Here is a 26,163-nt window from a genome sequence, read left to right as displayed (position 1 = left end):
TCTCTCGGACATTATTTCAGAGAAAACATGGACAGCAACGGTAGATAACATGTCTCACCACTAAGTAACGTTAAATGTATGTCCACAAGTGTCCACTTCTGTAATTACTCATTTTGTGACACAAAATTTGACATAATATGACGTTTGCTGCTCCCCAGCATTGGTGTTAATTCAAAGGCAGTAGAGTTTGAAAAGGCACCTCAGTCAAATAAGGCCGAAATGAGGGAAACGGTTCTTTTGTCAGTGACGATGCGTGATTACACAATTGTCACTGTCCAACATCTGAATGTACTCTCATTAAGATGCACATAATCACGTGGCGGCGGTGATGACAGGATCAAAGAAAGACCTCCGTTCATGGTCCACGTGTAGAAGGTCCATGTCTAAATGGTGCTTGCCAGCACATCCACCTGACAGCAAGAATGGTATTTCGCAATTTAAAGGGAAATAGGCTGTTATTGCATTCAATACAAAACAATGAAACGTCAACGCATGGAGTAGTCTAATCACCTGATCTAAACGCAGATTTATTCCTTGTTTGAACATCAATTCCATAGATTGTTCTGTCGGTCAAGCTTATGCCCCAGTCACATAATGCTCTGCGTCCGGCGTTACGTCCAAAAAAAGTCATTTTTTTTTTTCTGCGGACTCCCGCGGATCCTTTGCCGTCACTAGAAAATTTGTTCAAAACATACCGGGAAAAATGCGGGCGATACGGACAAATACGACCAAAATGCGAATATTTGCGTCCACTAGCGGATATTCTTACGAATTGGCACATAATAGTTCTGAACACTTGCGGAGAGTTGCGGATATTTTCGGCTAGTTACGGATAGTTACAGATTGTTATAAATGATTATGGACAGTGTTGTTTTCTGTGACGATCCCTGCTAAGTCAGTGTACTATGACAGCAAGGTTATCACATATTGGACTGTCTTACATTGTACACTGGCATGACTTGGGAAAACTGAAATTGAATTACGTACAAGTTGTGAAAAAATCCGTAATCCTTTAAAGGGATCGTATAGTTTTGGTTGAGACCTAATCATAGGTTTCTAACATATTTTGGTGAGACAATGAGAAACCTCTTATGAAATATGAAAGAGCATGTAATTCCATGAGGAATTCAACGTTTATTTGATGAAAATTGGTTTTGAAATGGCCGAGATATCCAAAACAAAGCGATTCTAATAAGTGTGGGACCCACACTTTATTACTATCGCTTTGTTTTACTTTATTTTTGGATGTTTCAGTCATTCCAAACCCGATTTTCATCAAATAAACTTTTGAATTCCTCTTAAAATGGTATGCTCCGTACTATTTCATAAGTGTTTTCTTGGTATCTCGCGAAAAGTTAAAAGCCCCTTTCTGATCTCCACCAATACTGTACTATCCCTTTAATGTGCTTTACAGTGATAAAAGATATATGAAATTTTGAATTTGAGGTTTAAAATCTATTTGTGCAACTCAAATATGAATAAACTTCATAATTGTAAAGAATACATAACGTAATTATACCACAAATATAATACAATATAGATCGATAAGTTAAACATTAGAGTAAGAAAACTATTACTCACAGTCATGGAATAGACAAACTGTGGTTACGTTGTCGTTGTGCAGCGATATTCATGACTTATTGGGTTATGTTAAGGAGATTTTTATAATAAAACAATGCTTATTAAATTTCCAGAGAAAAAAAGACATCAAGACTTTCAAACACCCCTCCCACACCCAAGTACAATATATATACAAAAAATGTAATACATATTCCATGGAGCGTAAAGTGGGTAGAGAAATACTAAATTCGTTCTCAGTTTTCAAGTTGATTTATTTCACTTCCAACAAACAAAATAATTAGAAATACAATGAAACACTCGAATACATAGATGTCAGGAAATCAGTACCACAATGCGATGAACAGAATAACATTGTAAAGAGATACAGGTAAATTATCAACAGAGATACAAATAACTGTTACGTCACTGTTGTGAAGGCATAAACAATATTGCTGGAAATGGAGGGGACTGCTAAAAAGCAGGGCTTGTAGAATGCAGTCCCCTCATACAGAAAAAAAAAAATATAATTGCAAAAAACAACAACAACAACAACAACAATTTCCCTAAACGGTAGTACAAAAAAAAAGACAGACAGTGTAATACACACATACATGCACACATACATGCACACATACCAACGCACATTAACAAACACAAAGCGGCTCTCTTATAAGGAAAGATTGATGAGAGGATAGAAAGATAGTAAGGAAGGTAGGAAGTCCGAGGTGGAAAGGGTGAGGGAGGGAGAGGAGAGGGAAATGGTGGGTCTTAACCAGGGCACTGGAGGCACAGAAGCACGGGCTCGCTGATAAACAAAGAGTAGTTAGGTTACCGACGCAACAACGATTTTGAAAATCAAAAGTAAAAAAAAAAAGAAGAATGAATTATTTTGCTGCATACGAAGTTTTGAAATAATTCTTTAACTTTAAAGAAAATGTTTTAAAACTTAAAGCTTCTTTTATATTATTGTCAAGAGAATTCCAGAATTTTGGTCCAGAAAAGGAGAAAAAAGATTTTGCAAAAACCGTCCTAGTCAAAGGCAAATGATATTCATGGGATTGACGGGTTGGATATGCATGAACAGTTTCATTCTTTAAGAACATGGAATCAAACACAAAGGGGAGAGAATGGTTAGTGAGTTTATACATGAATTGTCCTAAGTGCAAACGATAAAGGTAAAAAATTTTCAAAATATTATTTTCGTGAAATAAATTATTAGTATGACTTCTTCACGATTCGTGACAAATGACACGAAGAGCTTTTTTCTGTAATGATAATACTTCTCGGTAAATTTTCCGGCGAATTACTGAACAGCATACATTTTTTTTTTTTAGTTTTTTTTTTGCAAATTTATTGACAGTTTGTTCGCTCTTATCCAATGGAGTAACTTCGTTAATTCACCGTTTAAAGTATCAATAATCGATCAGAATCAGATAAAACACATTATTATCATCCGGAAATAATAAGAAGAGAGGATGTTTGAAGAATTTGACATATCATTGACATAGAGAATTTTATATAGTTATCGCTGTCCCACACCTTTCCCGGCCAGAAAAGTGAATGAAATGCTTTCACCCCATCCCCTACCCAAAATATTGCCTTTTCGAAAACAATATACATTCAAAGAGTGCAAGAAAAAAAGTTTAGCACCAAGGGTCAACCGATGTCATGAGTATATGGGTACTACCTAAAATGACCATTTTGTGGGAGAAATGTCATAATTTGACCATGCGGTTCTGCCTCTCCACTGCTCCGACTGTGTTGTAGCATTCCTTCAGGTAAATGCGCTGCAGCTTGGCAACACGAGTTGAGTGGCTTCCCACGAGTCTCTGTGTTCCCACTTGCGGTTACTTTCGGATACTTACGGTGGACGTAAACGAACGCAAACGGACGGGAGGTAAAATTTCTTGCGGATGGTCTGCGTCCAGGCTACGGATAGTTACGTTCAGTTACGGATAATTACGTTTGGTTACGGTTACTTGCGTAAGTCTGCATCCGTAGAATCCCTCTGCGAAATTTTGAACATTTCAAAATTTCGCAGGCTTGGCGCCGTCATTGTGCGTTTCTTTACGGATGAGTTACGGACAGATACGTCTACATACGTCCCTGCGGATGCCTGCGTCCACGCTGCGTCCCCCTGCGTTCACTCATCCGTATCTATCCGCGGCGGACGTAACCCATTGCAAAGCACTGTGTGACTAAGGCATTATGTATTATGTCGCTTTGAAAGCGATTGAAGTGCCCTAACCAACTGAGAAAAAAAAGAAAGGTCATTTGTACCAATGAGTACATGAGCTAATTACGAACTGGCTTGAGGTGTGCGTTTCATTCAATTTGTGTCCCCTCTACAAATAAAATTTGTAAGATCGTAACTGCTGATCTGTAATTCAGAGTTGAGATGTGCGTTTTATTCGATTTGTCTCCCTCTACAAATTAGATTTGTAAGATAGCAACTGCTCATCTATAATCTTTAACAAACATATCGGGGGAAAAAAACACACTGGACTGAAATATGTCATCTACTGCTTTCCGGGGAGCGACATTACCACAAGGCTATCCCTAGTTGCCGGCAGCGGCACGATGAACTGCAAACAAATACCCAAGCGCGGAAATTTGTACATTGTTATGTTAAGTAGTCCAAGGCGGACAAGGCATTAATGAAAGCAAGAGATTATTAAGGAGAAGGGTGATTTTTTTTTTTTCAATTTGTCTCCCTCTACAAATGAAATTTGTAAGATCGCAACTGTTTATCTGTACTTTTTAAAGGCTCTGTCACACCTTTCCGGGCAAGCCTTGCGTGCGACTTGCGCAGAGCATTTTTTTTTTTGCTACCCGGAGGTCCTTGCAGATGAATCCGCATATGACAGTACCTAGCACGTACCTTACCCGTAGTTACCCGTAGTTGCGCACGCAGGTCCTATTTACCCGCAGCCAAGTTTATGCTTTCCGGGCAAGCTAGGCGGGCTTGTTGCGTGTGGGGATTTTCCAGCACGCAGGACAATTTTTGCAGGCGGGCAAGGATTTGGGAGAGTTTCGCCTGCGGTTTACCTGCTGGACCCGTGCTACTTACGTTCTACTTATGTGCATTCCGTGTGACCTGCGTGTCAGGCGCATGGGTGGCGAGTGAGGGTGACAACTCGGTGAAGGAACCCCTCTGAAGAAATTTGATATGACAGAAGTCCCACGGAATGTCATTAACTTGGCCGCAGCCGACTCTAACCTAATCAGCAGAAAGGCAGTAACTGACCCTCAGCATGCACACAATTTGCTCGTATAGCTCGCTCCACGCCCGCAGAATTGACCAGCTATATTGATATTGGCAAAATTTTTCCTGCATGCTGGAAAAATCCCTACTCGCATCAAGCCCGCTTAGCTTACCCGGAAAGGTGTGACAGGGCCTTTACAAACATGTTGGAAAAACAAAGAAACCATGGAAACTCGAACCTTCATCTACTACTTTCCGCGCAGCAACACTCCCACCAGGCAATGTCTGGTTGCCGGCAGTGACACAATGAACTTGGAACAAACACCCAAGCCCCCAAAATTCTAACATTGTTACGTTAAGTAGTCCAAGGCGGACAAGAAATTATGGAAAGCAAGAAATTATTAAGCAGAGGGGTGAGAACATTATGAAATATGAATGATTCTTTAACGTAGTTTTAAAGTTGTCAACTTTTATAGATGAATCCGACTTCAGAGTACTGTAACAAATGGCGGTCATTACTGGGGTTTCCAAAGAAGAACAAAAGCACTTTCAATGGGTTATGCAATGAGCCAGGTGCGTTACTATGTCAGTGTATACATTGTCTTTTGTTAGGCACACTTGAAACCCCCAGTTAGAAATTACCATAAAAAACAGTCCCCAAACCGAATTGGTCGATAAGTTGTGCATTTATTTTCTTTTTATTTTTGGGCCAAGTACATCTGTAATGATGCAAGGACGGAGCTTGTGCTGTCATATTTTTTTTATTGTTGTTTTTTAAAAATTGCTGTTTTGAATGAAATTGGTTAATATGTCTTTCTGTTAGTGTGTATGTGAATGTGCAATAGGTATACCACAGTGTCTGACAAACCTATGAACAGGAGAAAGTAGACTGTGATTACAGTTACAAGCATCACTTGGCAGCATGAATACATGGTTCACGTTCAAGAGAGATACAATCAGAGGTATACAAAAGAAGAGATGCCAGAGACGCCAGATCTTAATCCTCCTCCATTGCTGTGGAGGTGATGCTATTGACATACACATGTGTAGGGTCTGACAACAAAAGGTGCTATTGAAAGTACAAAGCAACTACACATACAAGATGTAGGATCAAGTGTACAACACTGGACACTGAAAATGTCAATGCAGAGTAGGCTACAGTATCAAGATACAAAATTCAACCGCTAAAATATACAGCTAACTTACCAACAAATTGAATGGAAGAGGTCTAGCAAGCTCCTTGACACAAACAAAATACAATATAAACAACCAAACTGCAAAAATGCAACAAGAACCCGGAAAAAGAAACAAAATAATAAGAGCCCTAAATGAGTGGGGCTACCTATGGAAGCGCGCACATACACACACACAAAAAAAAAACATCGCTGCGATATAAAATATTTTCGTCAATTGAACTATATAGTTACATAGACAAATTGGATCTCTAAAAACTTCTTAGCAGTTGGGTAGGATGTGACTACTAGTGGAGCAAGAGAGAAAAGGGACAATCTTACATCCTGCCGGCCATACATCTTCTAGCTAGAAATGAGGAAAGCCATTCATTGTTCTTGTTATTCTCCCCTTTTCCCCTTTTCTGTCATTAATGCAACACTCTGTACCGATACATGCTTGTAGTTGACATAAAGATGGCGCTGTTCGTCCTGTCGGTTTCGTGAGCCCTTTTTTGCGTTGTGTCGAAGTCATGGCCTTCATTTGCCAAGTGTCGAATTCATGGGCTGTATGACTCGTGGGCTGTATAACTCGTGAGCTGTATGACGTATGGACCTATTTTCAATGTCGGTCTCATGGGGGGTGACCCCAAAATGGCCAAAATGGCCGTAGACCAAATGAAACATAGACTAAATGGAATTTAGATGAACTGACAATACACCAAATTGGTGATATTAGACGAAATGAGAAAAAACAACAACAACAACAAATAGACGAAATGATAATTAGATAATCCGGTCATTCAATAGACAAAACGACAATTAGTTTATCTGGGCATGAGACTACGTGAGGATTTGACCAAACGGGCATTTGACAAAGTTGATAGTACATCAATGAGTTTAGCCGTATTGATGTACGACGAACTGGGAATTAGACCACGTGATATATTAGAACCAAGTGACAGTAAACAGGTACTGCCACAACATTGACAACGGCAGCAAATTTGCTACTGGAGAAAATGAGAGCATTTCTATATCAGAGCATAGCACGCAAAGAGTACATAAAATTCTGGAATTAACTCTTTGCAATTTAGATGTATGTGCTTAAGGTGAAATCATGTCTCGTAGAACAATTGTTATGGCAACATTATGGTGGAGACGTTTAAGTAGGTATGCTAATTGGTTTGCAAATCGATAAAAATGCACGTGGTAATGTAAATGTCAATTTAAATTCTCTCTGACGCAGTATCAGTCAATTTATTCTTTTGTACCCGAGTCACCTATCTACTCTAAAAAATGCGCAACCGATTACTCACAATTTTCTCTTTGTCATTTTCTCTGAAATGCGATAGTGGTGTATCTCTGGGGAATGTGTGGAAATCGACGAACACCCACAGATAGTGATCCACGGGGGATGGGGTTCGTGGAGCGAGTGGTCTGAGTGCTCTCTGACATGTGGTACTGGGGTAGTGTTTCGAGAGAGGGAGTGTGACAACCCTAGGTAAACTCCTATAGCATGCTCAGCCAACGGTCAGAAACACATGGCCTGATGTGAGACTTTACAGTTTACCTAATTATCATAGATTTTTCGTTAAAATCTTTTAAGATATGATTCTTACTATATCATTATTACTCTCAAATATAGATCTCCTTGTAGAGTTTATGCTGGTAGGCCCTATAAGTGATGTCTGATGTTAATTTTTCAGCCTATTTTCTTGATATATATTGCGAAAAGAGATAACAAAACATTATTACTTTGTGTCAAAAAATGTAGGATTTGGAAATGTAGATTTATAGTCAACCACAGAACAGATTTAAGTAATGGTATTAAGAAATGTGAATAAGGGGAGCTTTCAACGTTGCTCCACACATGATAAATGTATTGCACAAGGTATACAGTATCATCTAATATTTTTCTCGAACAATCTTATGAGGGAAAATAAAATTACATGTAATTGAATTTTGAAATTCAAAATGACTACTAGTAATGAATGAAAATGTTAATATCACTCTTTGCCTTTGTTGAATACATGCAAATATTTGGGTTTCTTCCCACTTCAATCACAGTGTATAATATTTGATATTCTGATTGTGTATCCGCATGATGTATGTATATTGTTTGATTCACTCTCTAGTGTAGTTAAGGACAAGTTCACCTTCATAAACATGTCAATAGAGAGAATGCAGCAATATTAATAGGACACATTGTTGAAAATTTGAGGAAAATCGGACAATCTGTTCTAAAATTATGGAATTTTAACGTTTCAGTGCCGTCATCGCTGGATGAGAAGACTACTACAGCTTGTGATGTCACATGTGTAAAACGATATGAAAAAAGCAAATTCGACATATTTTCACTTTTCTCACAAAATGAAATAGCAATAGACTTGCCTCTTTTAAAAGACAGGAGGAATAACATTGTCCTCAACTAATCGTTATGTCAGTGACAAGTCGAGGGAATGTGCATTTTTTTTCCAAAAAAATGCAATTTTTTGAAATTCCCTTTATACTTTGCTTGTATCGTCTTACGTATGTGACAACATAAGCTTTAGTAGTCTTCTCATTCTGCAGTGACTTCGCAGAAACTTAAAGAAAAATCATAACTTTTGAAAGGATTGTCCGATATGTTCTACTAGTATTGCTGCAAGGTAAACTTGTCCTTTAACTTGATTTGTGTAATTCACGTACACACTATATTCCATGGATTTTCAAGATGTACATAATAAAAACTGCCGCTTTGAAAAGCACTTTTATACAACTGAATAGGCCAACCCTGCAGGATACTGTAAAGAAAAATCACAAAAAAAAACACATTTTGATTAATCTATAGAATATTGATTCATGTATCTATCCATCAATCATTTTCTTGTACCACGTCAAAACTCATCTTCTTGGTTTGTCTAGGCCATCACCCGGAGGAAAGTACTGCGTTGGAAAGAGAAAGAAGTATGCTCTTTGCCGCCTGGTGGTGTGTATTCCCTATATGTTCCACTAATCTCCAAAATTATAAATCACAAAACGGAAATGGAAACTTACGTAGTACGACGTTTCTCCGATTACCAATCGGCTTCTTTGGGCGTGCTTCAAGTGTAAGAATGGTCCTTGTAAGTCGTGCAGGAATATTTCGCACTGATGCGCTTCCAGTGCCTGAAAGACGGCTCGGAATATCCCGGTCCCAGGCATGTGAAAGGTTGAAACGGAGGCCCCCCTTCTTGTTGAGGCCGGGTTCCTCCATTCGTTCCCAAATCGATTCATTTACGCCTCGTTCGAACCAACGTGTGTTGCGACACGGATTTCCGCCCCTGCACGGATTGTCGCCCCCGGCTCGGGGCGACAATCCTTGACGGAGTTGGCGTCACGGATTGTCGCCCCCGTCACGGATTGTCGTCTGGCGACATTCCGTGACGAGGGCTGGCGGCAAGGATTGTCGCCCGCCCTCGAAGCACATTTTGCTGGGTAATATCGTTCTGGACATAGTCATTGAAATAAACTAACACATAACTTACATGGCTACATCCATGCAAACATGCCATGTAAAAAGTCATGGTGAGGTTTCAAGGAAGTGTGTATGTGCGCGCGCACATGATAATTTAGTGTCCGTTTGTGCGTGCGTGTGTGTGTGTGTGTGTGTATGTGTGATAGAAGAATGTGTTTATCATGTCAGCTTTTTGCATATGTGTTTTTTAACTGCTCGTGGGGGAGGGATACCTAGTAAGCTGTTGCTGGCATAAACGTTGACATTGGTTTTATGAGCAGCTTTGACTTTGATGAGTTTGTTTGGCGGATTTGTATATGAATTTGGAGTGGTGCTTGCGTGCGGGCGGACGCTGCTTTTCTGCATACGGTCCATTATGTCTTATGAATCAACATTGGGAAGTCGTTTCATCAGGAAGGAAGGTGGTATTGGTTCGGGTGTGTGTGTGTGTATGTGGGGAGGGGTTACATTTCGTTATTGCAAAAGTTCGTTATTCTGAAGGCTCTTTAGTCCGAAGGTTCTTTGTTCCGAAGGTTCGTTATTCCGAATTTTATTTTTGGATCAACGAACCTTCGGAATAACGCCACAGACGTTCGGATTAATGAACCCTTTCTCATTTTCGGATTAACGAACCTCTAGGTATAGGGAATTGTGTGTTTCGGATAAATGAACCTTCGGAAAAAACGAACCTTCGGAATAACGAACCTTCGTGTGTGTGTGTGTGTGTGTGTGTGAGTGTGTGTGTGTGTGTGTGTGTATGTGTGTGGGTGTATGTGTGTGTGTATGTGGGTTGGTAAATGTGGGTGTGGGATGATTTAGGTTTTGGTTAATCAGGGGTTGGTGGGTTGGGGATGTGATTTGAAGAAAAAATGAAATTAAAACCTAAAATGGCATTAAAACGCTTTATCCTGGCGAGGAAATTAAGCGCATGTTTTAGAAACAAGACACCAAACAGGTTAGTCATCGCATTCTTCATCAGCGACCAGGATGCGATGTGATGTTAGATTAAAAATCCGTTTCTGAAGCAGAACATACACACAAGGGTATACGTCTGCTCCTGGTCGAACGGATTTCAAAACTAACCTGCTTGTGATGGAATGCGACTAGACTGGTAGTTGCTGCCACAGTGCATGGTAACCGCGCAGCGTGTATGTGCGCGTTTGGCATAGCAACGACGCATCCATGGACTGGTTCCCTCCACGAAGAGCCAAAGATGAAAGGATGAAATCAGTGTTAAAAAACACGACAAATATGAATCCCTGATAGCTTTTCAATTGACTTACATTGCCAACGTCATGCTCAGATTTACTATCACGAAGATAAACGGTTCAGAGACCCACCTCATCTTGTCTTTCACTGTCGCAAACTCACACCTCCGGCCCCCATAGAGACATCCCAGCCAGTAGTTGTGCCTTGTCCGTGATGGAATACTGTATCAGACTTTCCTGATAGTCAGCGGTCTTTCCCGTAGTCAACCAGCCTTTCCTGGTAGTCACTGATCAATAACGAACAGAAGTGAATGAGATTAAAACCTAAAATGGCATTAAAACGCTTTATCCTGGCGAGGAAATTAAGCGCATGTTTTAGAAACAAGACACCAAACAGGTTAGTCATCGCATTCTTCATCAGCGACCAGGATGCGATGCGATGTTAGATTAAAAATCCGTTTCTGAAGCAGAACATACACACAAGGGTATACGTCTGCTCCTGGTCGAACGGATTTCAAAACTAACCTGCTTGTGATGGAATGCAACTAGGTTTTGGTTAATCAGGGGTTGGTGGGTTGGGGATTGGATTTGAAGAAGGATAGTTATAAATGGTATGACAGATTTTGGTAGGATTTAATATTAACGATAGATGAAGGCCCTAGATTTGTTTCGGTTGGGAGGGGGGTTGTTCGGGTTTTTTATGACTGATTTCATTCTAGATTTGTATAATGTATTTGGTTTTTTTTTATGCATATGCCCTTGTAAGTAAGAAGGTGTTACATCATCCAAACCAATATATTCAAGGGATATAGGTTTGGTAGGCCCTACATGTCAAAACTTTCTCGTGAAGAAATTGTTAGTAGGGTTGGTCTATAATCGAGTGATCTATGTTGACGTGAGATTATTTGTAGTATAAATTGATAAATGGATTTGTTTGTGTTTCGAATTGCCATTTGTAACTTTTTTGTTCATGTTACAACCAGAATGGGTTGATTTTTGAATGATTTGAATGAAATCAAGAAATATCAAGGAAAAAAAGTGTTGAGTTGGTTTATTTGCATTATGAGGATTTGTTTGAGTGTTTGTTGGTGTTTGTATTACGTATATATTAGCGGTGCGCATATGGCAGTTCGTTTGCGCTAAAATCAACTAACGATTGACAAATTATTTACGGCGTGTGGAAATTATTCGCTCATGCATAAAGCATGCCAAACTTATTCTGGGACAAAGAATAGTGGTATGGACGTTGTAGTTAAGACTGATGGAAGAATATGACTGCAGTGAAAAAATGAACAAAGACAGATAACATTTAGGAAGGGTACCTCCATCGTATGTATTTTCTCTCGGTCTCTCTCTCGTCTAGCCCGCGTCACCGCTGAAATTGACACACCCATACTATTTTTAGATCAACGCTGGTGTGACCTCTTTAAAGTTTCGTGCTCATACACGCTGAAGGCATTTTCATTGCCACAGTAGCGCCTGCAGCAGTTTCGCATTAACGTACCTTCGGAATAACTAACCTTCGAAATAACGAACAGCACCCGAATAGAGCACCCCTCCATTTCCAAAATACAAAATACAAAATGCAATACACATTCCATGGAGTGTAAAGTGGTTAAGACTTTATAGAAATACAGTCTTATTCATTTTATGTACTAGTAGTTTATTGCTGCCCCACATCGTCCCCGGCCAGAAAAGTAAATGAAATGATGTAACCCTATTCCCTACCCAAAATGTGATTCGAATAACATACATTCAGAGAGTGCAAGAAAAATAAGTTCAGCACCATGGGTCAACGATGTCATCTGTATATGGGTGCCACGTAAAATGACCATTTTGTGGGAGAAATTTCATAACTCGACCATGCATCGGTTCTGCCACTCCATCGCTCTGGACTGTGTTGCAGTATTCCTTCAGATACAATGCGCTGCAGCTTAGCAACACGGGTGGTGTAGTTTACCATTATTCTCTATTCCTATGGGAGATGAAAATGGAAAACGCCAAAGGACGCACTTGTCCGCAGCATCCGTAACTGCCCGTAAATGTCCGTAAGCGATCGTAAGTGTTGTGATACGTTAACTTACGGATAATTTCGGATACTTACAGTGGACGGGAATAAACGCAAATGGACGGGAGGTAAACTTATTTGCGGATAGTCTGCGTCCAAGCTACGGATCGTTACGTTCAGTTACGGATAGTTACGTTTAATTACGGTTTCTTGCGTAAGTCTGCATCCGTGGAGTCCCTCTGCGAAATTTTGAACATTTCAAAAGTTTCACAGGCTTGGCGCTGTCATTTTGCGTTTCTTTACGGATTATTTACGGAGAGTTACGCCTACATACGACCCTGCGGATACCTGCGTCCACTTATCCGTATCTATCCACGGCGGACGTAACCCATCGTAAGGCACTGTGTGACTGGGGCATTACGTAGACACACGAACGCGCTCCCACACAACACACATACATAGGGCCTACGTAGCCCACGAACACCAAACCCCTCAGATACTCATGCAGGCACAAAACTGCGCCCACAAACACGCACCATCACATACCCTTTGATATACACATACGCCACTATATACCACATACACACGTACGCATACAGGCACACGTATACACACAGACAAACAAACCACTACCACTATACAACCACCACATGTGCACAGTTTCTACATATTATTGTATTATTATACTCCAAACGCACACACACACACACACACACACACAACTATACGGAAACTCATACACAAGTCACTTATTGTACGCACCTACAAATCATACACAGCACATACCATGCAGCTCACAACAAACACACAAACACAGACACACATACGCATAACTTACCAGTCATAACCATCCCACCAAAGTTTAAACACCGGAGCAACCACCCCAAACCCGGGGCGACAATCTTTGACGGGGCGACAATCCTTGTCGCAACAATTTTTTTGCCATCATAGATTGTCGCCATCAAGGTCAAAAATTGGGAACTGCACAAGCGTCACGGATTGCCGCCAGACGACAATCCATGACGGGGGCGACAATCTGTGACGCCAACTCCGTCAAGGATTGTCGCCCCGAGCCGGGGGCGACAATCCTTGTCGCAACAAACGTGCCTCTCTGTTAAGCACCACCACGTCCCAGCAGTATTAGGACTAGTTCTCAACTTTGCCGTAACACCCAGCAAATTACCTATCTCGTAACTGATCACGGCCGAAGAATCAGCAATCAGACAATGGAATATAAGAACACGCAGAGGCAGAACAAATGCGTCACGACATAAGCCGTTTGCTTAGCAGAACCGAACTGCCCAAACCCAACATCTCGTAGAGAGGACAAGCCTAGGAAAGACTGGCCAAAGACAAAGACATCGTCATCTTTCTTTGCGGACAAGGGGAAATTTGTGATGGTTCTGCACAGTAAGGATTACGAGGATAAGTGCAACGAACTAATAAAGGATCAAAAAACGTACAAGAAAATCGGATACTATCCCACCAACGCTTACAGGAAAGCAGTGGTGTCTGTGGTGAACAACCTACACAAACACGGAGGAATATCGGACGAACTAAAGTGTTTCCTCACACCACCTACGGAACCTGTTGTACCAGCCTTCTACGGTCTACCTTGAGTAAACAAACCAGAGCCCATCCCGGTACGATTAATCGTGAGTAGCATAGACTCTGTCACCTAAGATCTTGCTAAGCATGTTGCTCGGCTTCTCAGTCCTTCGGTGGGGCACTCTCCGTGTCATGTCAATACACAGGATTTTGCTGACAAGATCACAGACCTCAAGTTTGAGAAAGAAGAGATAGTTGTGTCCTATTATGTCACTGCTCTTTTTACGGTAACAGTGTGTTGAAACACAACTTACTTTTCCTTTGAAGACCAGCACTACATTAAAAAAAATAAAAAAAGGGGAAAAATGCTGTGCTATGGATCCATCCATACTTCCCATAGTTGCAAATCTACATTTGAAAGATTTTGAAACGCCAGCACTGTCATATTGCACTGCTGATTCCGTACCAAAAGTCTGGCTAAGATGCGTTGATGACACATTTGTTATCTTGAAAGAAGGTAAAGAACAAAATTTTCTCAGCCACAACAGCTCTGTAGACTCAAGCATCTCTTTCACAACGGAGATTTGCAAAGACAGAAAACCTGCCTTACTTTCTGAACGTAGAAGTGCATGTTCTCAACGACGCGACGGTACCCTGAAAACTTCAGGCTGTCAGAAACCAACACACCCTAATCAATACTTACATTTCGAGTCTCACAAATTGTTAGTAATCAGACCTCTTTTTTTTTCCACAGAACGGAAAGCGTTATTTGTGACCCGATCGAAGTTAGAGAAAGTTGATATCAACCCTGGCAAAATGCGGGTATCCAGACTGGTAAATCCCCAAAGCTGAATGCCCTAAACAAGACCGGTACAAGAGCAAACAAGGGAACGGTCCATCCAACAACCGGAACAGGAGATCACCATCACCATAGCTTATATATCCGACCTCTCAGAGAAGATTAAGAGGATATTGGCTCAACACGGTGTCTCAACAACATTTAGATCCCACAATAGACTAGGACAGAAACTGGTCCACATCAAAGACAGAACACCAAAGGACAAACAGAGGAACATAGTATATGGTATCAGATGCTAACAAGAAAACTGTGAGGAATTCCACACTGGAGAAACACAGCAGTCCCTGAAAGCCCGTATGAGCCAACAAAGACGACCGAGCAACGTTGGCAGCGTCCCGGAATCAGGTGTATACTCACACCTTATAGAGACCAACTATTCATTCAACAACAAGGACGTGGTAGTGCTTGATAGTGAGACACGTTGGGTCGAACGAGGCTTTAAAGAATCGATTTGGGACGAGTGGAGGAACTCAGCCTCAACAGGAAGGGGGCCCCAGTTTCAACCTTTCAAATGCCTGGGACCGGGCGATTCGAAAGATTTCGAGCCGTCTTTCATCACTGAAAGCGCATCAGTGCGTGAAATTCCTGTGCGACTTTACACATTACATGTATATTGGGGATCATTCTTCCACTGGGAGGACGCCCGAAGAAGCACATTGGTAATCGGCGAAACGTCACACTACGCAAGTTTTCATCCAGTTTTTTTTATTAGTATAAGAATTTTGGTGATTACGCTTCGACTGGATGTATTATATCTACATCAGTAGAAATTTATTTTGAAGTGTACTTTTTACTAGCTTTTTCATATCGATTCAACATTGAAAGATATATACTGTAAAAAGATTCTAAAAGCAAATATATGGTGTTCACCAGCCTTATCATACGTTGTTACGCAATCATATTGAGTATCTCTATCGTTAGGACTCTAAAGGGCTTTTTACACTTGTAAATTTTTGCTTAGCCCCGGACCAACGGTGGGGCTAAGGGGGGGGGGGGGGGGGCCTTATCCCCACCGTTGGTACGGGAATATCCTTAGCCCACTTTTTGTTTACACTCGTTTTTGCCAAAGTGGGCTAGCCCCACCGATAGTACGGTACTATCTGGCCCTGCAAAATAGCAGGGGTTAGCACCGCAATTGCGGTGCCAAGCAAGTGAGTGTAAACAGAACGAAAAAATAATCCTGGGCTAAGCGACGGAGACGAAGTCCGACCCTCACTGACCAATCAGAAACGAGGTAATCAAGTGCTGCCGGTGCGTGCGTGTACGTGTACAGTACACAGCGTAATTATGAATATTCATGTGGTTTGGAAAGTCCGGGGCTAAGAAATACGAGTGTAAAAAGGTCAGTTTTCTCCTTAGCCCCGGACAAGAGATAGTACGGGACTAATTGGCGAGTGTAAAAAGCTGAAAAAATTGGTACGGGACTAACGAGAGTCCTGGGTCAGAGAAAGTCCGGGGTTAAGAAACGCAAGTGTAAAAAGCCCTTAAAAGGGCTACGATAAATGTGCCCTGCAAAATGAATGAATAAATGAATACACATATGAATCATTGATCTGTTTGTGTCTTCGTGTGTCAGCATTACCATTGATATTAAAATGTCACGTATTTTACATTTATATATATATATACCGTATGTCCCCCAAAAAAATTACAACGGGACCCTCCGCAATGATATCTTCAAAAATAGTAAATCAATCTAAATACAAATTCAGGGTATGAAAATATAACTCATTACCAACAGCTTTAAAAAAACACCATTCGATTTGTTTCAGTGGTCAAAGAGAAATGAAGAATTTTGTAGAGGATGTCAGGAATCTCTTCCCTCCAAGTTCTGTCTATTGTATTCACACACAAGAGCATCGAAGTGCTAAACTTGGAAGAATCAGACTCATGACATGCTGTACAACATTCCACATTTCTCTGTGACCGCTAAACGGAATTGAATGGGGTTTTCTGCAAAATAGAGCTAAGATGTTGTATCTTAAGACCCTGAAGTAGCATTTATACAGTTTAATCATATTGGGTGTTATCAATGCGAAAATCTGATGGTAATTTTTTTTTGACATACTGTATGGTAGGAGTGTCCACAAGGATTGCCCAGCATTCGAGCGATGCAATGCAGATCGTATGACGTGGTTGGGACAAGTTTTCCATATGTACCAGTATACATTGAAGGTAAATATAACAAAGTTTATTTCATCTCATTTCTAAGCTATGGTCATGGTAAAGAGAGAGATGCATATTATGAGGTTTCTCTATAACAGTGTGAACTTTGTCATCACAAATGTAGGTTTTGCACAGAATCCACCAAATGTCAATATCTTAATGTGCCAGATTATGACATCTTAGGTTAGCTGTCATAAGAGAGATCCGGATTTACATGCATTTACGAGAATGAAACCGCCGAACGTATTATCAAGTCATACATGTGTATCTTGAAAATAGGTATGTAATATGGATTCTTACGTCTGTCTCTGGACTTTGTTCCATTTTCGGACGCATACTCACGAATCTGACATTAAAATACTGATCCTTACGTAACGAGATCCATACTCTTTCCAGTTTTCAAAAGATAAATAAGCAAAAACAGAGAAACTCATCGATATAACTGACATTTACGGCTTTCTCCCTTCTATGTTTGACAGCTAGACCCTGCGAGTTGTTCTGTAAGAAACATGGATTGGTGGCAGAGAACCTTGCCCCCAGAGTTCTGGATGGCACTCCATGCTATCGTTCTTCGAGGGATATCTGCATCGATGGTTTTTGCCAGGTTGGTCGTAAATGATCATGCTTGTTTATTGTCGAGCCACCGGAGGTGCGGGGAAACTAAAGGGATCGCCTGTGGCGTCTGTCCGTCCGTCGTCCGTCCGTAACGCTACAAAAACTTGAATAACTCTCTACTTAGGACTTCTATTTCAATCAAACTTGGAGGTAAGAGTGGTTATACAAAGTTACACATTTTGCCAAAAATGAAGGTCACCTCAAAGTCAAAGGTTGCAGGCAAGGGTCAATGAACTTTAGGGCACAATGTTAAGTTTTTACAGCACGTTTCGATTATGGCTCATAACTTTTGATCCCTATTAGTCTGAGAGCTGGCTGCTGGTCAATTTACCCCATCAAGCCCAAAAGGTTTGACCCCTCAGAGTTGCTGGGGCCACCCTCCTCATTTAAAAAATGCCCGTCAGCCTGGTCCCTGAGGGCGGGTTCGGCCCCCAGGGACCCCCCGAAAAGGCCCTCCGGCGGGTGTAATTTACCCCATGGAGCCCATGGACCAAACTTGGCCTATATGAATGTCCTATGGGTGTACATAATCAAAATATAAAAACTGACAAAATATCTGGTCGGGAAAGGGGTTGCCAGACCGCTTGTTTGCAGGCATAAAACCTTGTTTTTGGTCAAGGAGTCTGCGCCAAGACTACACTGTCCCATAGGCCCTGTACTGTAGCGTCTCCCAACAGGCTGACGGATAGTGCCAGTTAGTGCATGTAGTAGTCTTGGCGCAGACTCCTTTACGCGCAACAAGGGTTATTGCCTGCAAACTACCCGTTATACCCTGGGACCCAGGGTAGTTTGCATGCATAAATTGACCACACACACACCCACCCCCCCCCCACACACATACACGCACACACACATACACACACAATTATGTTTACACATGACTCTATGTACAACTGTATATACCATAACACTAAACATGTTACAATTAATAGGTTTCTCATTATGCAGCCATAATACCTTGCACATAATAAATGTCAAACCTATAAGATGTTCATACCTTTTGAATGTTTTACATGGATACTATCAATACACCTTTAAGGAACACTGAAGAAATTTGAAATTTGTGTGAAGTTGTATTAGGTTTTATTGGCCACACAGCCTACTCTTTCTGTATGATGTATTCACCTTATGAGACTCAAATAGAGCTTTTCAGAAAATGCTGAAAAACCTTTGTTGTGAGTAAACTTCAGTTTAAGACCAACCACAACAGCGCTAAAGGCCAGTTGTATAACACATTTAAGTAAACATTTTCATCAACCGTGCATTAAACATAACTTTAATAAAGTTTATGTCACCAAGTGGGATGTAGCTTAGATTACTTCTTTTTCTCCTGCTTGATATCCTCTTTTAGATACAAATAACAAGTCTCAATCCAAATATAAGATTCCTTTGAAAACCTCAAACTAATAACTTTTTGTGTTTTTGGCTGATAAAAACCACCCTTTGATGTATAAAATAGGCAAAGATTACAGCATCCATGCCAACATTTCCTTTATTTGACTCTAATAAATTCCAAATCAGAATAAACTGCATAACATAAGGAAGGAGCTTAATGGTCTTGGAAATGATATTGATCAATTTTCATACTCAGTAGTGCATGTCACCTCATAGTTTTGGACAAATATCTGCATATCTATAATACTAATGAACATGTAATTATCGTGTTCTATATACATGTATTTCTTCCTTGGAACCTCAAATAACAAGCTTCACAATAGAATGCTAACTTTCTGTAATGGAAATAAACAGGCCAAGAGCATTTACTTTGATCTTGTGTTCTCTTCATCTCTTCTGCGCTTTTTTTTTTTTTTTTGGTCATCTTCTTATTTCTGGAGATATATTTTATTTATAATAGTTCCCAGCCCCACACAAATGGTGTCACATACTGCAAACACTGCCAATGACCGTGACCAGTACACACCAAGTTGAAACATAATAGCTCTCTTTTTATATAGCATATAGGCTGAAAGTATTAACTTGGTCTTGTGGTCTCTTTATATCAGCAGTTTTATCAACTCCTTATTTCTGGAGATACACTGTACTTCATCTTCAGTTCCCCAGCCCCACACAAACAAAACTCAACCTACGGTGTCACACATGCACTGCAAAGAGCGCATCAAAGTATATGATTGCCGTTAACCCGGGACATATACACACAACGTGAAACATAAAATTACCAGCTAAATGAAATGTTAGCTTAATTTCTTTTCTTTAACAATAGCATGCACGTTGAGAGCATTTACATGTTGTGTTCTCTTTTATATTAGAATTTTTGTCAACTCCTCATTGAGATACTTTGTCTACCCCCCTCCCCCCCCCCCCCCCCCCAAAAAAAGATAATACTTCCAGGGTGTCACATACCATATACAGTTACAATGCAGGTCCTAGTTCATATTTATGATTTAGTTGCCATTCAAAACCATGGCAATTACACATCAAACCATGCATCACACTCTATGGAAGACTAAAGCTTACATAAATTACGTATAATGTAGGCCTATGATAAGCATTGCACATGTTTCAGTTGCAGTCTTATGATTCCTGAACTGACCAGTATTTGGCATGAATTTATTTCATATAATATAAAACATAATTTCACATTTTAGTCTATCATACAGTATAATGCATGATTTGAGAAACTGAAGTCTACTCACAACAAAGGGTTTATTTCAGCATTTTCCAAATATATATATATATATATATATATGTATATATATATTTGTCTGATATGGTGGATACATAATAAAGGGTAAGCAGGTTGTGTGGCCAGTAAAACAGAATACAATTTCACAAAAATTTCAAAATCTCTTCAGTGTTCCTGCTTGAAGGTTCACTGATAGTATCGATGTAAAACATTCAAAAGTTATGAACATAATAATTATAGGTATGTGCAAGGTATCATGGCTGTATGGAGAAACCACTGGTCATGTTTTGTGTTACGGTATTCTTAGTATACATAGAGTCATGTGTGAATGTGTGTGTGTGTGTGTGTGTGTGTGCGTGTGTGTGTGGGTGTGTATGTGGGTGTGGGTGTGTGTGTGGTCAATTTGTGCATGCAAACTACCCTGGGTCCCAGGGTATAACGGGTAGTTTGCAGGCACAAACCCTTGTTGGGCGTAAAGGAGTCTGCGCCAAGACTACTACATGCACTAACTGGCACTGTCCGTCAGCCTGTTGGGAGACGCTACAGTACAGGGCCTATGGGACAGTGTAGTCTTGGCGCAGACTCCTTGACCAAAAACAAGGTTTTATGCCTGCAAACAAGCGGTCTGGCAACCCCTTTCCCGACCAGATATTTTGTCAGTTTTTATATTTTGATTATGTACACCCATAGGACATTCATATAGGCCAAGTTTGGTCCATGGGCTCCATGGGGTAAATTACACCCGCCGGAGGGCCTTTTCGGGGGGTCCCTGGGGGCCGAACCCGCCCTCAGGGACCAGGCTGACGGGCATTTTTTAAATGAGGAGGGTGGCCCCAGCAACTCTGAGGGGTCAAACCTTATGGGCTTGATGGGGTAAATTGACCAGCAGCCAGCTCTCAGACTATATGTACGTTTGTGCCCAAACCTAGACGGTAGATTTCCATTGCGGATTTGAAGGTCACCACAAGGTCAAAGGTCACAGACAGGGGTCAACGAACTTTAAGGGCCCAATGATAAGTTTTTTACGGCGCGTTTCGATTATGGTTCATAACTTTTGATGTATAGGTCCGTTTGTATCCAAACTTGGATGGTAGATGTCCCTTGGGAGTTGAAGGTCACCACAAGGTCAAAGGTCACAGACATGTAATGAGACTAGTTATAAGACTAGTACTCCATATCATGTCCATATGTCCAGCATCAATAAGCCAGGCTCTGGTCACATACCCATTAATGTAAAGTCCCTTCAAGGACTCTGCTCACTTGCCACGTTGGCTATTTTCCAAAAGTGGTCTCACTTGCAATAAAGTCATCATCACATACAGTCAAGCTGGAAGTCTCTCTCTCTCCAATGTTATATGTAGTCAAGTAGCACTACTAAGAACGTAACATGGTGTCGGGAGTGAAAAGCTGTAGTCATGGATGGTATGAAGATACCAGACGCCTTGTCCCTGCAAGGAAATGTGGCAGAGAATTGGAAGAGGTGGAAGCAGAGGTTTGAGTTGTACCAAACAGCGAGTGGCTTGGACAAGAAAGAGCAAAAAGTACAAACATGTACTTTCCTCCACATCATTGGAGAAGATGCACTGGAAATTTTCAACACCTTCAGTTTTGAAACGGAGAGTGAGGGATTCAGTCAGACCAAGCCTTGCCAAGATCATTCAGAAATTTTCTGAGTACTTTGAGCCACAACCTAACGTCACATACGAGAGACACGTGTTTAACACGAGATTCCAACTGGAGGGTGAGACTATCGATCAATTTGTCACCGATCTCAAGACTAATGCAAGTCTTGTGCATTCGAAAATCTGCATGACAGTCTCATCAAAGATCGTATTGTCGTCGGGATTAGAGATGATGGCACGAGAGCACGATTGCTGCGTGAGAAGGATCTCACACTTCAAAACGCTGTAGACATTTGCCGAGCAGCCGAAGTTAGCAAGTCGCAGGTGACAAAACTTGCCACCGGGGCTGTGGGCAATTTGGAGAAAGATGTCCAGCAAGTTGCAAAGAGAAACACCGGCAAGACTTCCGACATAAACCCAAGCAAAGTCAATGTGGTCGCTGTGGATATGTTCATACAGGAAAAGCGTGCCCAGCGATGACAAAAAAGTGTAACAAATGCAACAAAATGGGACACTTTGCGAAATGTGCAAGAGCAACGGTAAAAACAAGCGCGTGCACGAAATCGGAATGTCAGAATCAGATGACAGTCCAAGCAAATACCCTGTGAAGGATAACGCCGAAATACCCTATAGAGGATAAAACGGGAGGACCGAGCTAGCTCGCCGAATCTGGCTCAGTGCCAAGCGAATCGCCCTCACGTGTAAAGTCTATGGCAACCGACAAAACCGCTTCGACTTGTCTGCGTTTAAACACAAACGGTATTTTTTGCTTGCCGCGGATTGTGCTCATTATCCCTCAGAGGGAAGATTATTAGTCTTTTCTTTCATAGACACTTTTGCAGGGTAATCCAGGGCGAGCTAAATTCACACGTTCTCTGTCATAGCACGAAATGTTCGAAAATTTTGTCCACTTAGCCTTATTCAATCCAGTCTGCATTTGTCAGGCTATCGCTACTGGAACTGAGAAAAACGCACGCACACCGCTTGCCTCCGTATACGCAGATAGCCCACGTGGAATGGCCGGCAGGTGATCGTATTGCTCTCTGGCTCGCCTTGCTTACCTGGCCGCCGCTTTCGTGGACTAATGCTCGCTGCTGTGAGAAGGAACCTAACTCATCCCACATTGATATATTGTACATGAAATCAATACTGTAAATTTTGGAAATACATTGTGTAGGATGGCATCGATGCTTACCTCTTTATAGTATGATCTCCCGGGGACATTAGAAGATGTGTCAACGCAGGTAATAAGAAAAATCAAAATGTGCATTGATCACGTCCCTGCGTCGATCTTGGGAAAGTGCTGTGACATTGAAAAGATTTATTACCCTGGCCGTTCTTGCAGTCTCGATCGGCAGTGTCTGTTGTAGAAAATCACTGCGAAACACATTGTACAAGTCGTACCACGCAGGTTTCTTGGGAGGGGGTGGGGAGTGATGTTGCTTTTCTGTTTGTATCTTAATTTGTAAGTCGGGTTTCCTCGGTACCAGTCAGCTGCCAGTGAGATCATGGATGATTAGCACGGTACAGTTTGTCCCTGTGCACCAATCAGGCATAGTTATATTCTCTTTCCACCTCCCTGAATTATGGAATATACACAGCCATGACTGCATGGACGGCACTTTTTGAAGACCAAGGAGGCATTTTGTGTTATATCTACTTGGGACTGTGGGAGAATTATAACTGAAAATTGTTCCAACTTCCATTTGAGAGAGGAACTGTGTATTTTTTTTTGTGTGTGTTATCATCCTGAAACGACTATGTGAACTTAGTGTAGTTTAGATTAGTTTCGATTTGTGCACATTGTCAAAACCCTCTTATCGCGATGTGCGAGGACTGTGCGTGGTATCTCGCCGGCTGCAAATATCTTTTTTCGTTCATGGAAACGCCATGGGACATGAATTATTCATAAGTTGAGCTGAAATTTTGAAATGCGCAAGCGCGTGGACTTCGGTAAAATCCTATAGCTTGGCCAATTTGTACACGAATGAATGGACTCACACACTGTACATACATGATCACGTGTGATCACTGCGTGCGTACGTACGTGCTCGATATTCCGTTTACATTCGATTCGCAATTCATGAGCGCCCTACGCAACCCCGCTGGTAATATGCGGTAGGAGTTGGAGAGCTAGAGGAAAGCATCGTGATTGTCAGCCAGGGCTGTTGCCCCAGCCGGCGGCGTGGCGAGCATGGTTCAATTCGAAGAAAATGCAGTCGATTGTGGAGAGCTCGCGTGAAATGTACAACTTTCCAAGCTACAACCTCTACAGCCATATGGGCTTGGAATTGATGCCACATTACCACTATTTGTACATGCATAAATGACCAAATAAGAGCTCTTCTCAATCTGATATCTTTTGCACGCCCTTTTTGTCGATCGGGTACTATAGTATTCCTAAATACACCACTACCACAGCAGGCCTACTTCGTATTTAGCTATGTGAAGCGGACATGTATTCACTATCGACTTCTTAGTGCTGCCAGTGACTCGAGCATCGCGAGTGCACGTTTAAAATACAACATTAAGATCATTACCAATCCACATGTAAACCAACAGTAGATCGAACTTCAGTTAGAGTTTGGTTCTGCGTTTTCAAACTGATAAGTCAATTAGACGTACGTGATATGTGAGCGTGATTGTATCCAATTGTATCCAATGTACAGAGTGCTACTAGGTGTTTCAAAAAACATTTCCCACTTTTGATCATTAATAGTTCAAAAACTATTCATCCGACAAAACTGTCATTGATATGAGCAATAGCTGAATAGTGTACAATTTGGTTGAAGGTAATTTGCACGTGAAAGCATAAATCAGTTTCATTAAATCTAAGATTGATTTTGAAGTAAGGTTTCAGATTTTGGTCAAATTTTAACCCTCTGTACAAAAATTGAACTTTGCACAGGAACCAATGATGTGTATGTGAGTGTGTGCTGACAATGGCCCTGAACAATGGACATGCCTGAACCACCTGTTGACTAGGCGTCAGTCTCGCGCTCCCTGGCCCATGAATGCTTAATCAATAATTCATGTGGATTGCCCTGGGCACTGCTAGTCTGAATTCATGCACGGGTAAAGTGCTTGCAAACACCACATATCGTTCCAGCTGGCAATCGTTTTCAAATTTTGCTTCACATGTCACTAAATTTTGGACATAAATAAGAATAAATTATCTAAAGTTCCTCATTTTGATACAACTGTCTACTGATTAAATAGTCTGACAAATTTTTCGCTTTTTCGATAAGAAGAGATCATTTTTGGTAAAGAGTTCAGCAGCACAAAGTTATCATTGGGGCGATTTGTTTCACAGTAGATTAATTTAAGGCTCCATATACACAAGTGTATACTCTTTGCTTCCTGTCACCATGTTTACGACACTGAACAGAAGGTATTCATTGCAATTTCGTTTTTCAGAAGTAGGGAGAGCACTGTCACGACTCAGCGACAGTATCGGCAGGCGTTTGACTTTACACAGATACTGCCAGAGGCTGAATAAAGACTAGTTGTGATAGTGGAATTTCTCATGAATAAATAATGAAGCATTCAAACCGTGGCTATTGTTCAGGACCATTGTCAGGGTGTTAACCACACACTCACATAAACACCCATAGACCCCTGTGCAAAGTGAAATTTTGTACAGAGGGTTGAAAATAGAGCAAAATCTGGAACCTAACTGTGAAATTAATCATGGATTTCATGAAACTGATTTATGCTTTCATATTTAAACCACCTTCAACCAAATTGTACACTATTCAGCTATCACTCATATCAATGACAATGCTATCTGATATATAGTTTTTTAATTATTAAGAATCAAAAGTGGGAAATGTTTTTTGAAACACCTAGTATGTGTGTGCAATGTGATGTTCGTTGCATGTTGGAGCTATAGCTATCGCAATTGCAAGCAAGCGACAGTTCAATTTCCCGCATGCAGTTGTTCACTGATCGGACGAACCTCGTGAGTGCAGTGACATGTTTACGCACGAACGTGTATGTACATATACATGCACAACACACACACACACACGCACACATACACTGGTACTAGTAGCTAGCTCGCTGCATCGGGCGTGCGCTGCAT

At 41.1% G+C, this 26,163-nt stretch overlaps 1 pseudogene; it reads left to right on the top strand.

Annotated features, from left to right (window-relative positions):
* Positions 1 to 26,163, top strand: part of LOC139708054 (A disintegrin and metalloproteinase with thrombospondin motifs 7-like) — a 195,718-nt pseudogene that overhangs the window by 89,524 nt on the left and 80,031 nt on the right.

Source organism: Diadema antillarum, unplaced genomic scaffold, assembly GCF_040938485.1.
Source record: "Diadema antillarum isolate AM-2024a unplaced genomic scaffold, OU_Dant_1.0 seq00001296_RagTag, whole genome shotgun sequence".
Lineage (NCBI taxonomy): Eukaryota > Metazoa > Echinodermata > Echinoidea > Diadematoida > Diadematidae > Diadema > Diadema antillarum.
This window is presented reverse-complemented; position numbering and strand designations above follow the sequence as displayed.